This window comes from Solanum pennellii, chromosome 12 (genome assembly GCF_001406875.1).
Source record: "Solanum pennellii chromosome 12, SPENNV200".
Lineage (NCBI taxonomy): Eukaryota > Viridiplantae > Streptophyta > Magnoliopsida > Solanales > Solanaceae > Solanum > Solanum pennellii.
Window position 1 is genome coordinate 52,935,253 of NC_028648.1, and position 14,250 is coordinate 52,949,502.

The following is a 14,250-nucleotide window of genomic DNA, read 5'->3' on the forward strand; positions in this document are numbered from 1 at the left end:
TTCCATTTGTATGGTCGGACGAATGTGAAGAAAGCTTCCAGAAACTCAAGACCTTGTTGACTACTGCACCAATTCTTACTTTGCAGTGGAAGGTAAGAATTTTATTGTTTATTGTGATGCATCTTATTCTGGTTTGGGTGCAGTGCTAATGCAGGAGAGGAATGTAATTGCTTATGCTTCAAGGCAATTAAAAGTGCATGAACGTAACTATCCGACCCTTGATTTGGAGTTGGTTGCAGTTGTATTTGCATTAAAGCAATGGAGACATTATCTATATGGGGTAAAGTGTGAAGTTTATACAGATCATCGTAGTTTACAATATGTCTTTACTCAGAAAGATTTGAATTTGAGGCAGAGGAGGTGGATGGAACTATTGAAAGACTATGATATTACTATTTTGTATCACCCAGGAAAAGCCAATGTTGTGGCAGATGCTTTAAATAGAAAAGCAAGGAGCATGGGTAGTTTAGCCCACTTACATGTTTCTAGACGCCCATTGGCTAGAGAAGTTCAAACTCTGGCTAATGACTTTATGAGGCTGGAAGTACTACAGAAAGGAGGATTTTTGGCCTGTCTGGAGGCAAGATCTTCTTTTCTTGACAAGATTAAGGGAAATCAGTTTGCTGATGAGAAGCTGAGCCGAATTCGAGATATGGTATTGCGAGGAGAGGCTAAAGAGGCAGCAATTCATGAAGAAGGCGTCTTGAAGATTAAGGGAAGGGTATGTGTGCCCCGTGTGGATGATTTGATTCACACTATTCTTACAGAGGCTTATAGTTCAAGGTATTCTATACATCCAGGTGTAACCAAGATGTATCGTGATCTAAAGCAACATTTTTGGTGGAGTAGAATGAAGCGTGACATTGTTGATTTTTTTGCCCAATGCCCGAATTGTCAGCAGGTAAAGTATGAACACTAGAGTCCTGGAGGGACACTTCAGAGAATGCCCATTCCTGAATGGAAGTGGGAAAGAATTGCAATGGATTTCGTAGTTGGTCTTCCAAAGACATTTGGTAAGTTTGATTATATTTGGGTAATTGTTGACAGGTTAACTAAGTCTGCTCACTTCATTCCGGTTAAGATGACTTACAATGCCGAGAAGTTAGCCAAACTCTATATCTCTAAGATTGTTCAATTGCATGAAGTTCCACTTTCTATAAAATCATATAGAGACCGATGGGCAGTCAGAGCAAACAATTCAAGTGCTGGAGGATATGCTTCGTGCGTGTGTGATAGATTTTGGTGGTCATTGGGATAAATTCTTACCCTTAGCAGAGTTTTCATACAACAATAACTATCATTCGAGTATTGATATGGCCTCACTTGAGGCATTGTATGGGAGGAGATGTAGGTCCCCCATTGGTTGGTTTGGTGCATTTGAGGTTAGACCCTGGGGTACTGATCTTCTGAGGGAATCATTAGAGAAAGTGAAATTTATTCAAGAAAAGCTTTTAGCAGCTCAGAGTAGGCAGAAAGAATACGTAGATCGAAAGGTTAGAGACTTGGATTTTATGGAGGGTGAACAAGTCTTGCAGAAGGTTTCACCCATGAAAGGTGTGATGCGATTTGGTAAGAGAGGTAAGCTAAGTCTGAGGTATATTGGACCATTTGAAGTACTTAAACGGGTGAGGGAGGTGGCCTATGAATTATCCTTGCCTCCAGGACTGTCAGGAGTGCACCCGGTATTTCATGTGTCTATGCTGAAAAAATACCATGGTGATGGAAACTACACTATTCGTTGGGATTCAGTTTTTCTTGATGAGAATCTGTCTTATGAGGAGGAGCCTGTTGCTATTCTAGATAAGGAGGTCCGCAAGTTGAGATCAAGGGAGATTTTATCTATCAAGGTTCAGTGGAAGAATCGTCCAGTTGAAGAGTCCACTTGGGAGAGTGAGGTTGATATGCAAGAAATATATCCACATCTTTTTACAGATTCAGGTACTCTTTTTCGCACTCGCCTTTCTTTTTGATCGTTCGAGGACGAACGATGCTAAATTGGTATCTATTGTAACGACTCTTTTGGTCGTTTTGAGTACTAGAGCTTTTTATTTCATAAATATTTTTTCGATATATTTTAAATGGGTGTTTTGAAATATTCATAATTATAATTATAAAATCAATAGGATTTTTCCATTCTCTTATACAGAATTAGAAAAGAAAAGAGGGGAATCAAGAGAAGCCGCATATCAAAGATAATACGATAGGTAAATTATTGAATTGATCTGCACCTTGTTTGCAGAGAGTACCTTATGAAATTGTGCATGACATTTATTATCATATATATATCACAAAACTGATTGAAAGAAAAAATAAAAAAAAAATAAAAAATTCAAGTGGAAGCGTGATGATTGGTTAAATTTTAGGTGATATTGACTGAGTATTTATTATTATTATACTTTAAAGCGGGAGTATTAAAGGGTATATGTATAGTGAATGTTTTTATGTGTTGGTTAAGGTAGAAGTTAGGACATAACATATATAGATACTTATATAAATAAAATAGAATTAAACTATGGGACAAATTGTGAAATTAATGATATCTTAATGGGTTCTGCATATTCCTCATATGTAGTTGTTACAATTCGTGTGACTTAGGTTATTCCTAGTCCGTGAATCACTTAATTAGGTGTATTAAATTATTAAAATATTGAGTAAAGTAATAAAATATTAGGTGTATTGGGTTATTTAAATTCCACTAAAGTTATGCTAATTGGAGGAATTAAGACTTATCCTTAGGTTTAAATTTTAGAAAAGAAGATTATAAGTTAGATGTGTTGTTGGGTTTGGGATGCACAAAAATAACGTAAGTGTTTATAGACTCGTTAACTTATAAATTATGCATATATACTTGATAGATTTGAAAGATTCGGAGGCATTGAGGAAAGAAAAAATATTGGAGAAGTAATTTGCTTGACTTCAGTTCTTCGGTGGAGGTAGATTATGGTTTATTTCTATTTGATAGATAAACTCTCAATAGAGATTGATATGTATTAAGTGATATTGTAAGTCTCCTATGTACTTGATTGTGTGGTTGTATGTCTTGATTGTGTGGTTTGTGGTTGACCTAAAATTATGAGATTGTTGAATTTATAATCTTGAACCCTCTCTAGTAAAATGAGGCCTTGAATAAAGAAGGATTGATGAAATAAAATAATAAGATAATTGGATCGGAGTGTCACATTCCGACACGATATTATTGGATCGGAGTGTCACGTTCCGACACGGTATTATGGGATCGAAGTGTCACATTCTGATACGGTATATGGGATCGGAGTGTCACGTTCCGACACAATAACATTAAAGAAAAGGAATCTTGAAGTAACTTAATATACTTAACCTCAAAGAACCGATCGTCCAAATGAGTATGGTGTAGAGACATGATTCCTCATAGGTGTGCTTGATATTGTGATTGATGGTGTACCTGTTATGGTGTTGTTGTCAATGGTTCATGTGTTTTGTTGCTTGCCACCTGTTAAGTATTGTAGTTGATTTTATATTATTATTCAATGTATAGTGGTTTCTATTTTGAGTTGGCCGATGATGCCTACTCAGTACGTGTTCCTTGTACTGACCCCTACTTGTATTTTCTTCTTTGTTCTTTTGTGGAGTGTAGCAAGTGTACCATCGACTTCGACTCGCCCTCAGCTCTAGTCAGTCTCCAACACATCAGAGTTCAGGGTGAGCTATTATTTCTAGCTCGTGCTGGATTCTCTCATTCACGTCTTGATGTCTTTGAATTTCGGACATTGACCATCTTTTTACTTATTTTGGTTTCTTAAATACTCTTAGACTTGGTAATTTGAGGATATATGTTCTTGATGTGATGACTTCTAGATTGTGGGGATAATAAATGTTAAACTTTATAAGCTTATTTAATTGGTTGCATTAATAAGTTTTGGATCTTCCGCATTATTTTTGTTATTCATAGTTAAACAATTGGTAAATGTTGGGGTTTAGATTTGTTGGTTCGCTCACCTAGTAGGTTAAGTGTGGGTGCCACTCACGACTCGTTTTGGGTCGTGACAATGAACAATTACTTTACCTTTTCATTTTCATCTTCTCCTCTTTTACTTTCATGGCTTTTTAAATGTTTTTCACCCGTATACATAATGAAATGATGTTCCCATAAGTACACTCACTCGCAAGTGCTCAATGTGTAAACAAATAGGCCATGATAGGCACAACTTTCCTTCACGAGCTCGGAACGCCTCATACGGTGATAGTAACTAAAGAAAGATATTTAACATGTTTTAATTTACTATTAAGTTATTGTTGTATCAATTTATATGCAACTTTTTTATTCGTATTTTCGATAATCCTCGAGTCATGTTATATTTTTAATTTTTTTCATTCACTTTTTATTAAAAAAATACATACACAAAATAATAATTATATATAATTAAAATAAGGGAAAAGGGTCTGATATAACCCTCAACTTTGTCATTTAGAGCTGATATACCCCTTGTTATGAAAGTGGCTCATATATACCCCTACTTGTAAACAAATGGCTCATATATACCCTTTTCCTCTAACGGGAAATGAAAAAAATAATAATTTTCAATCTAAATTTTTTATTTTTTTCTAAAAAATATAATTCCATATGAGTAAATTTAATCCTCGTCAAACATATTTTTTTCGACTTTTTTTTGTTTCAATGACTAATTTATTATTATTATTTTGATAATCAAATTTATTTATGTTTCACTAATATTCTTGTAAAACTTATTGTAGATGACCAAATTTTTTTTCGAATACGAAATTAAATTACAATAAACACAAAAAAATAGTTAAATTTTTTTCTTTAAGCTAAGGAATGATACAAAAAAATTAAATAAGAATAAAAAACTCAAATAATTATAATAAAAGAAGTCAAAAAATAAATTATGTATGAAAAAAATTAAAATATACCTTGAACTTTTATAGAAGAATCACATATACCACTAAACAATTTTTTAAAAAAAATTATAAGTAATAAATATAAATTTAAAACTAATTATTTAAAATTCCGTTAAATGAAGGGTACATTTGAGCAACGGCAGGGGTATATGTGAGCCGTTTGTATAACGGTAAGGGTATATATGAGCCACTTTTATAACGAGGGGTGTATCAGCTCCAAATGACAAAGTTGAGGGGTATATCAAACCCTTTTCCCTTAAAATAATAAGATTATACACTTTCAAAAAAAGATACATACACAAAAATAATAATATTATGTTTCATAACCCTTTCTTGAAATTTGTAGAACATCTCGCGGTCGAGTGAAAAACGTTTAAAGCCATGGAAGTGAAAGAGGAGAAGAAAAGAATGAAAAGATTAAGTTACTTTTTATAAAATGTAAGGTTTTCTTCCACTTTATAAAGTGTAAGTTTTTCTTCCTTTTTGTAAAGTGTAAAAATGAGTTCCACCGTATAAAGTGTAAGAAAATTTTTACAATTTATAGAGTGTAAGAAATAGTTCCGTTATATATTAAAATATAAACGTTATGAGACTAACGAAAAATGTTTGAAATATTAAATAAAGTGGAATTTTTTCTTCCACTAAGCCTATTTTAATTACTTCCTAAAATAGTGCTTATTTTGGTCACTTTTATTTTTTTGTGGCTTATTTAGGTTCTCGATTCTGATTTTGTTGTATTATGTCATCCTACTTTATCTATAGAATGACGCGATTATCTTTAATTTAAATTCAAAAGTTAAAGGTACAAAAATTGATGGTCTTTTGTTTTAAAAAATAAAATAAAATAAAAATATATATATGGTAAATTTACAAAAATCAAAAGGAATAACTTATGAGAATAGTATGATATATCAACTTAGTATTTCGTTTATAAAAATATATTAACACAAAAATAAAAAGACGTACAAAATTAAAATATATAGAGCACACAAATTTTACAATTCAACATTACTACAAAACAAAGAAGAAATAGTTAGAAAACATTATTACGAAACAAAATAAATAATAATAAATCGAAATGTGAATATATTATTTATCAAAAAGCACTTTACAAAGCAAGAAATATATTATTTTTTATAGTACATAAAAATGATAATTTTATTTTCTTTTAAGTGAAAGATTTTAAATTACGCCAACATTAATTTAAAAAATCATGTCAAAAATAGATTTGATGATTTCAAACTTTATTTTATTGCTAGTGTATCATTTGTTTCAAACTAATGTTCAAGAGTAAATAACATGAAAACATGGTTTGTCCCTAATGTCATTTTCGTATTACTATTTGACAAAAAGCACTAATAAAAATTATCGAAATGTTTAATGGATATTTGATTTATGAATGTTGAAGTTTAAACTAAGAAATTAAGTTATCGTTATTTTGATTACTCAGAAAAAAAAACAATTATTGCATAATAGAGAAAGAACTTTATATACATTGAAACTTCAAGAATTAAAAAATAAACTTACATATAATTAAACTCTATCTTTATTTATTTTTGGGGAAAATGTACAAGTACCCCTCAACCTAAGCCCGAAATCCCAGAGACAATCTTATACTATACTAAGGTCCTATTACCCACCCTTTTTCGGAGTGCGAAGTTAAAAGGGTAAAAAAAATTGTCAAAATTCCAAAAGGGCACATCATTTTTTTTTAAAACCAAAATGGTAAAATCGCTCACGATGTAGCGACTTTTGCCTTCTGAAAAAGCGAAATCGCTGCAATAGCAGCGATTTCTTAAATTTGCTTTTTTAAAAAAAAAATTAAACAAATCGCTCCACACAGAGCGATTTTCAAAATCAAAAAAAAATTACTTTTTTTTATAAGTCGCTGCTTCTGCAGCGACTTTCATTAAGTTTTTTATTTTTATTTTTTTGCTTTATTTAAAAAAAAATTGATTCAAATTTTTTTTTAAAAAAAAAACATTGGCAGCGATTTTTAATTAGTTTTTTTATAAAAAAAAATCAAATCGCTGTAAGGCAGCGATTTACACTTAATTTATATATATATTTTTTTTTGAAAATTTAATTAAATCGCTGCAAAAAAATTAGGCGATTAAATTAAGTTTTCAAAAAAAAAATAAAATGAATTCTTAATTAACACATTTTTTGGGACTGATCTTTATATGTGTTTATAAATGAATTCTTAATTAACACATTTTTTGCTTTACACTTAAATTTTAATTTTTTTTTTGAAAATTTAATTTAATCGGCTAATTTTTTTTGCAGCGATTTAATTAAATTTTCAAAAAAAATAATATAAATTAAGTGTAAATCGCTGCCTTTACAGCGATTTAATTTTTTGAAAAAAAAACTAATTAAAAATCGCTGGCAATGGTTTTTTTTTTAAAAAAAAATTGAATCAAATTTTTAAAGCAAAAAATTAAAAAAAAAATTAAAAAAATTTAGTGGAAGTCGCTGCAGAAGCAGCGACTTATAAAAATAATAATTTTTTTTTTGATTTTGAAAATCGCTCCGTATGGAGTGATTTGTTTAATTGTTTATTTTTTTTAAAAAAAAGCAAGTTTAAGAAATCGCTGCTATTGCAGCGATTTCGCTTTTTCAGACGGCAAAAGTCGCTACATCGTGAGCGATTTTACCGTTTTGTTTTTTAAAAAAATTAATGTGCCTTTTTGAAATTTTTGACAATTTCTTTTACCCTTTTAACTCCGCATTCCCCTTTTTCGACCTATGTGGCACTAGCTTGAAGAAAAAGTCAACCAGCGTTGGGCCTACAAGATTGTGCCATGTAGGCCGAAAAGGGGTAGAAAATTATTGATAAAATAAGTTTAAGGGGGTAATAGGACCTTAGTATAGTATGAGTGTCTCTCTAAAATTTCGGGCATAGGTTGAAGGGGTACTTGTGCATTATCCCTTTATTTTTTATTGTCCTTGAATTCATGCTAGCGTGTTGAATTGATCTCCTTTGTCAAATACTGAAATACTATATCGTTTTGAAGAGGGTAAGAATTTGTTTTGATATATTTAGTGAAGAATGTTCTTTTTCATGATTCTTTTGTGTTTTAAAGTAAAAATTCTAATTGCTATTTATATTTTTGATTTAATAATAAAGTATTATATGAAAGTATTAAAGATAAAGACCTAAAATCTTGGGAAAATGTTCACTTAAATTGCCATCGTAAAAGATAAACTGTAATTTTTTTTAAAAATTTTTTTTTTTTTATTATTATCTTTAACGTGTGTTTTTTTCGTAAATTTAACTTTTAAAATTTGAAACAAAATTGAAGTCTTAAAAATAATTTAATAGATCTAGTTAGTTAGTACATATATAATTTGAATATTATAATTAGTTTAAAAATAGTTCTGACAATTTGGGTAGTAGTAATAATAATAATAATAATAATAATAATAATAATAATAATAATAATTAATTATTATTATTATTATTATTATGAAAAATATAATATTTTTTTATCTTTAATTTTTACCAGTTAGTTATTTGAAAAAATAGGAGTTTGACTAACATAAATAAATAATGTGACATAGATTAGCTTGTTAGAATTACTGTGGTTAATTTTTAATTTGAAATGAATTGTTATGTGCTCCTAAAATTTAGCACCATTATCTATATATTAGGTATTTTTTTAATTTTAACTTTATACTTTTAAAATTCATTAAAAGAAAATTAGTAATGAGCAATTCATTAGGAACAAACCCATCCAATTTATTTGAACAATTAAAAAAGAGAAATCAATACAAAAAAAAGTTAACGTAAATAAATTTAAGTTGATAAGATGTATCTATTTTTATTTTTAAAATGTTTATTTAAATATTTAAATGGTTATATAATATCTTACTAAATTAAATATCATATTTATTGAATTCCTATAAAACATAAATTCATTATATATAAGTACAATGTAGTACAATGTATTNTAGGCCTAACTCACACCCCAAAAGCTAGCTCAAAGGGAGGAGGATTGCCCAAGCCTTATAAGGAGTCCACCCATCTCATTAATCACCGATGTGGGACTTTTGTCATTCTTTAACACCCCACCTCACGCCCAGTGCTTAGCATCATCTGGTGCGTGGGCAACATCGGGTGAGACGGGCCCTGCTCTGATACCATGTGAAATTAGGTCTTAGGCCTAACTCACACTCCAAAAGCTAGCTCAAAGGGAGGAGGATTGCCCAAGCCTTACAAGGAGTCCACCCATCTCATTAATCACCGATGTGGGACTTTTGTCATTCTTTAACACATTGTAATATATATTTTTTTTAACTTCATTCCAAAATAATTTTAAGAATTCAATCATTCAGCGTAAAAAATAAAATCCATTATCTATAAAGTCATTATTTTTTAATAATCAAATATTATTCTCTATTATCTTTACCAAAAATATTCTATATATGATGGTGAGGGAATAAACTACATAACAAACATAGAAATTTTATGAAACCCATATCCAAAAATGGCTTCTGGTGTCAGAAGTAGAAAAGTAACAATAAAAACCAAATTCATTTACAACTCAAAGCCATATAATTGTGCATAAAAGAAAGTTCCATATATTTGCTATTGCAAAATGGATGTAGTCTTCATGGGTTGTTCTTTTCTTTTCTATGTTTTGTTGATTATTCTCTTTAGAAGAATGCATTGTAGTAAAAGACAACAAAAACAGTAGTTGCAATAGTGTGGTATCCAAGGTTATGCAGAAAGGAAGGGATGAAGCATATCAACTTGATTAATAATGTTTTGGATTTCCACAAGGGTTGTCACTTAGAAGAATTCACTCTCTCTTTTTCGTTTCATAAGCGTTTTAAGCGTGTAATCGATAAATGTCTCAACTTTGTAGTATCAAAGAAAAAGATTGAAATCTTTCAACTAGACTTGTCACTCAGTAAAAGCGAGTAGGCGTTATACCTTTCCGTTTAAGCTTATCTCAAGTTTCAGATCAAATTTATTGCCATTTTTTGACTCAAAGTTCTAGCTTTTAACAACGTTGATGTTGACAATCGGGTCGTCTCATCTTCAACTGTCCCATTCTTGAGAAATTATATATTCATCAATCACGACTACTGACTCACCTAGAAATTGTTGGAGCATCAAGCTTCAACTTGAAATATTTGGAACTATGTCATTGCTTTAATTTTTATTTCATCAAGATCCACAACGTCAATCTTGTCTCTTTTAAGTACATAGGAACGTTCTCAAGTTTGCTTCTCGAGAATGTTACTTCAATTCTTACTATTGATTTGATGATGACTCTAGCAGTGAGATGTGAACTTGGTCATACGTTTACAACCTATTTCGCTCCACTGACGACACTTTCACTTGAATTTAGTCATATGTCATCGGTAAGCAAATATATATATCAATGTATTTCATAGAGCTATATTAATATAAAAAGAAAGCTTGATTTTACTCTTGTAATTTTTAATTTTTTTTAATTATTGCAGGATCTTCGTTTTCTTGATCATGCTTTACCAAAATTCAACAATCTCAAAGTGCTTGGCTTGAAACTCTCAGGCATGAATGATTTTTTTCCACTTGGTATTACTCTACTAATAGAAGCATCTCCATATTTGCAAAACTGCATATTGAAGTACGTATGAGTTTATTCTTTATGTTGTTTTTCATAAATACTTTTTCATATTCAGTATACATATTGACATAATTTGATTAGTTATAGTTTTAAAATAACAAGTTTTGAAGTTTAATTGTACATATTATTTTAACTGTTTAACTATAAGACTTTGTCATTAAAGATATAATTGAAAATTCAAGTTAAGTTATTTCAAATTTTTTAATAAGTATTTTTCTTTTTCTAACAGGAAATAAGGACATAGTATCAGAAATGTTTATTTAATGTACTTGAACTTATTCAATAATACACAGGTTTGTTTGCGCCCCATCACCTCTTTATCGAAAATTGCCTTTGATGATTTAAGATTTTCATATAAAAAAAAGCCCAGAAGATTAGAAAATGATATAAAAAAATTTTAAAATAAAAATTAATTGTTGAGGACTAAATTGTTGATCCCAATATTTTATTATAGAAAAGAATGACTCTTATAGAAGTACAAAACATTTTCCTCCAAAGAAGAGTTATGTAAATGTGAAAGAAATTTTCTTCCATAAATTATTTATTATGTTAAAATTACACGAATTTCAGTAAACTAAATCCAAACTAATATTCCTAAATATTAAGAATTTAGTACTAATAAGTTTCCTACTTATTCTCACGTCAAATCTAATTTTCCTTGTTATTTTAACCAATGTTAAGCCAATTTTATCAACTATTAACGTTCAACCCAACAAAACTTGTTCTTTTTTTTTTTTTAATTATAGTTACATTTATATCTATGAAATAAGAAATTCTTTCACTATTGGTATATGTATATTAAACTCAATTGTAATTATTTTAGAAAAATATTTTCCTTGGCTTCATACGAGTTATATTCTGTTTATTTTTTTCCCTTTTCAGCTTGAATGGCGAGAAACAACAATCTCCAAAAATAGAGTTATTACGTAAAAAGTATCCCCATCAACATCTCAAAGAAGTTAAATATAGTGGTTACGTTGGTGATTTTGCTGACAAGGTACTTAAAAATTACCTTATTAAAAATAGTGTGACGCTTGAAACATTCATTATTGTTCCTTTAGATATGATGCTCAAGAAGCAAGAGGTTGGGCTCGACGACAACTACAAGGAAAAATTTCCAAACGAGTCAAGCTAGTGATCCTTTAGATGTTGTTGGGTTGTTGATTAAAGTTATAAAGAAAATAAAGTATTACTTTATTTAGAGGTCAATTAGTGATGTATTAGTTGCTTTACATTTTAACATGCATAAATTAATACATACGTTTTCTCATATCTTATGCATGTATTAGCTATGTGAATTTCTAAATTATGAGCCAAATGTTAAATTGATTTTCAATTGTCGTCTTAAGTTCTGCCTAGGGCTCTTAACTCTTTATTTAATTATCAACATGTAGGCTATCACATATCAAAATGAAGTTATAATCTGAATTATCTTGGTTACGAAGATGATATTATTATCTTTATTATAACATAATGCATATTCTTTAAAGAAAATAGTATCAATTATACAGGATTATGAGACCCAATCTTGTCAGAAAGTGTCACGATCCAACCCATTGGGTCGTACGGGCACCCACTCTAACGCCGAAGTAGAAGAACCCTCATATTTCAAGGTTTATTCATGCGGAAAATTCAACAAAATAGGTATAGTGTAGAGTAAAATCTTTATGACATGCTCTTAATCATGCACTAGTCAAAACATATAAAGTAACTTGACAACCCCGAGGATCTAGTGTGAAAAGAACAAGAGCTACTAAGAATTACTACAAGATAACAATTTAATAAAAGGAAAAAGCTCCCACCATGCGGAAGGAAGAATCGAAGCTGCTGGAGGATTTCTTTGTCTTCACCTAATGAAAACTTACCAATTCTGCATTCAGACTATGTCAAAAAGACATAGCAAGAGTAGTATCAGTATAACCACACGTACTGGTAGGCATCATCGGTCAACCCGATGCCCACCTCTTAAGATATGAACAAAACAATAAAAGATCATGTATGGACCCCTCACTTTTCCACATTTAACCTTTACTTAGAACACCTTCCAATTGCACCTATCTCTTTCCTACGAGGTTACAACCTAAATACACTAACCTCCTTCTATACAACAAGTACCATTACCACACATAAAATACCAATGATTCATAGCTTAAATATACTAGCCAAATTTGTATACTACCATAAAAACTACCACACTTAAGAGTCCAACAGATTATACCATAAACATACTAACCACATTGTATACTACGAATAAAACTATCACACTTACGATTCCAACAAGTCATATCTTAAACATACGAACCACATTGTATACTACGAGAAAAACTACCACACTTAAGATTCCAATAGATCATAGCTCAAACCCTCAACCCATAGATACATATACACACCTCAAAAAATTAAGAATATCATATTTCGCCGTTCACATTTTATCACAAGTAGTTGACCCTCTCATGATATCCAAAGTCAAACTGTTAGCATGTCAGATGTGACAATTCAATTCAAGTTTTATACCGGAACGTGACTATAGATCCTAGTTAGAGTGACGGAATGTGAAAGCTGATCCCAGTTAGTATGCCAAAACGTGGCAATACTATCCAAGTTAGAGCGAAGAAATATGGCAGTTGATCCCAATCACACATCGCAATAACACATCAAGATCACACATTCAAGTCATGATTTTATCATATCGATATTCACATATCTCTTTTCAACATCTAAGTTCATTGTTGCAACATGCATACATATACAAGTATCACCACGAAGCACAACACGTGTATATCACACCATTGCATACATCACCTAGTCATATACTTAATGACATATGGGTTCCCTCGATTTCTCCTTACGGAATTACACAAGTTTAAAACCTAGTTTGGCATCACATAGTTTTGTTACTAGTTTTCTTTACCTTGACTACAACTCCTTGTCACCAGTATACCATAACCTAACAAGAAATCCAGGATACAAAATAATAAACTCGATCGATTACCGTCTCAACACCTAACCCCATAAGCATTGAATTATAGCAACTTCCCACAGAATGTTACTAGGTGCACAAAGGTCTAAACATACCTTACATTGTTAAATTCATATATTATATGATATACATGGATTTAAAACTATTCAACATAAAAACCTAACCTACTGGGCGACAAACAATTTTTGCTGTGTTTTGTTTTGTTTCAAACTTTTTCGGACTCGCTATGGTGAATTTGATAAAGATTTCACAAGATTATGCCATCCCCTGCTACAAAGCTCCCTCTCCTTCTTTTCCCAACTTGAAATAACTTTTCTGGCGTTTTTGGATAATTCATGACCTATTAGGGTCTTTTTAGAAAGATGAAAAAATAAGGATTTGTCGTAAACTCAAATTCTGCCTTGCCAATTCTGCTGCAGTGGGGTAAGTCGTCGTTGCAGTGACGCCGTGCCAACGACACCTGTCATGATGTAGCGGGACAATGTTCAAAATTTTCGCGCGTCCTTACCCCTTTCTAAACAACGACGATTCAGGGCATTACACAAAGTGATATAATTTTCTTTTTAAAAAATAAAATTCAATTGGAGACTTTATATGAAGACTAAATTGTTGATCTATCATTTTATGGGAAAAGGGTAAAAAATGTCCTGAAACTATTTGAAAGAATAAAAATGCCCTCTATTTATAGTTTGGCTAAAAAAATGTCCTTACTGTTAATGCTTTGGTTTAAAAATGTCGTTTAACTATGTGAAA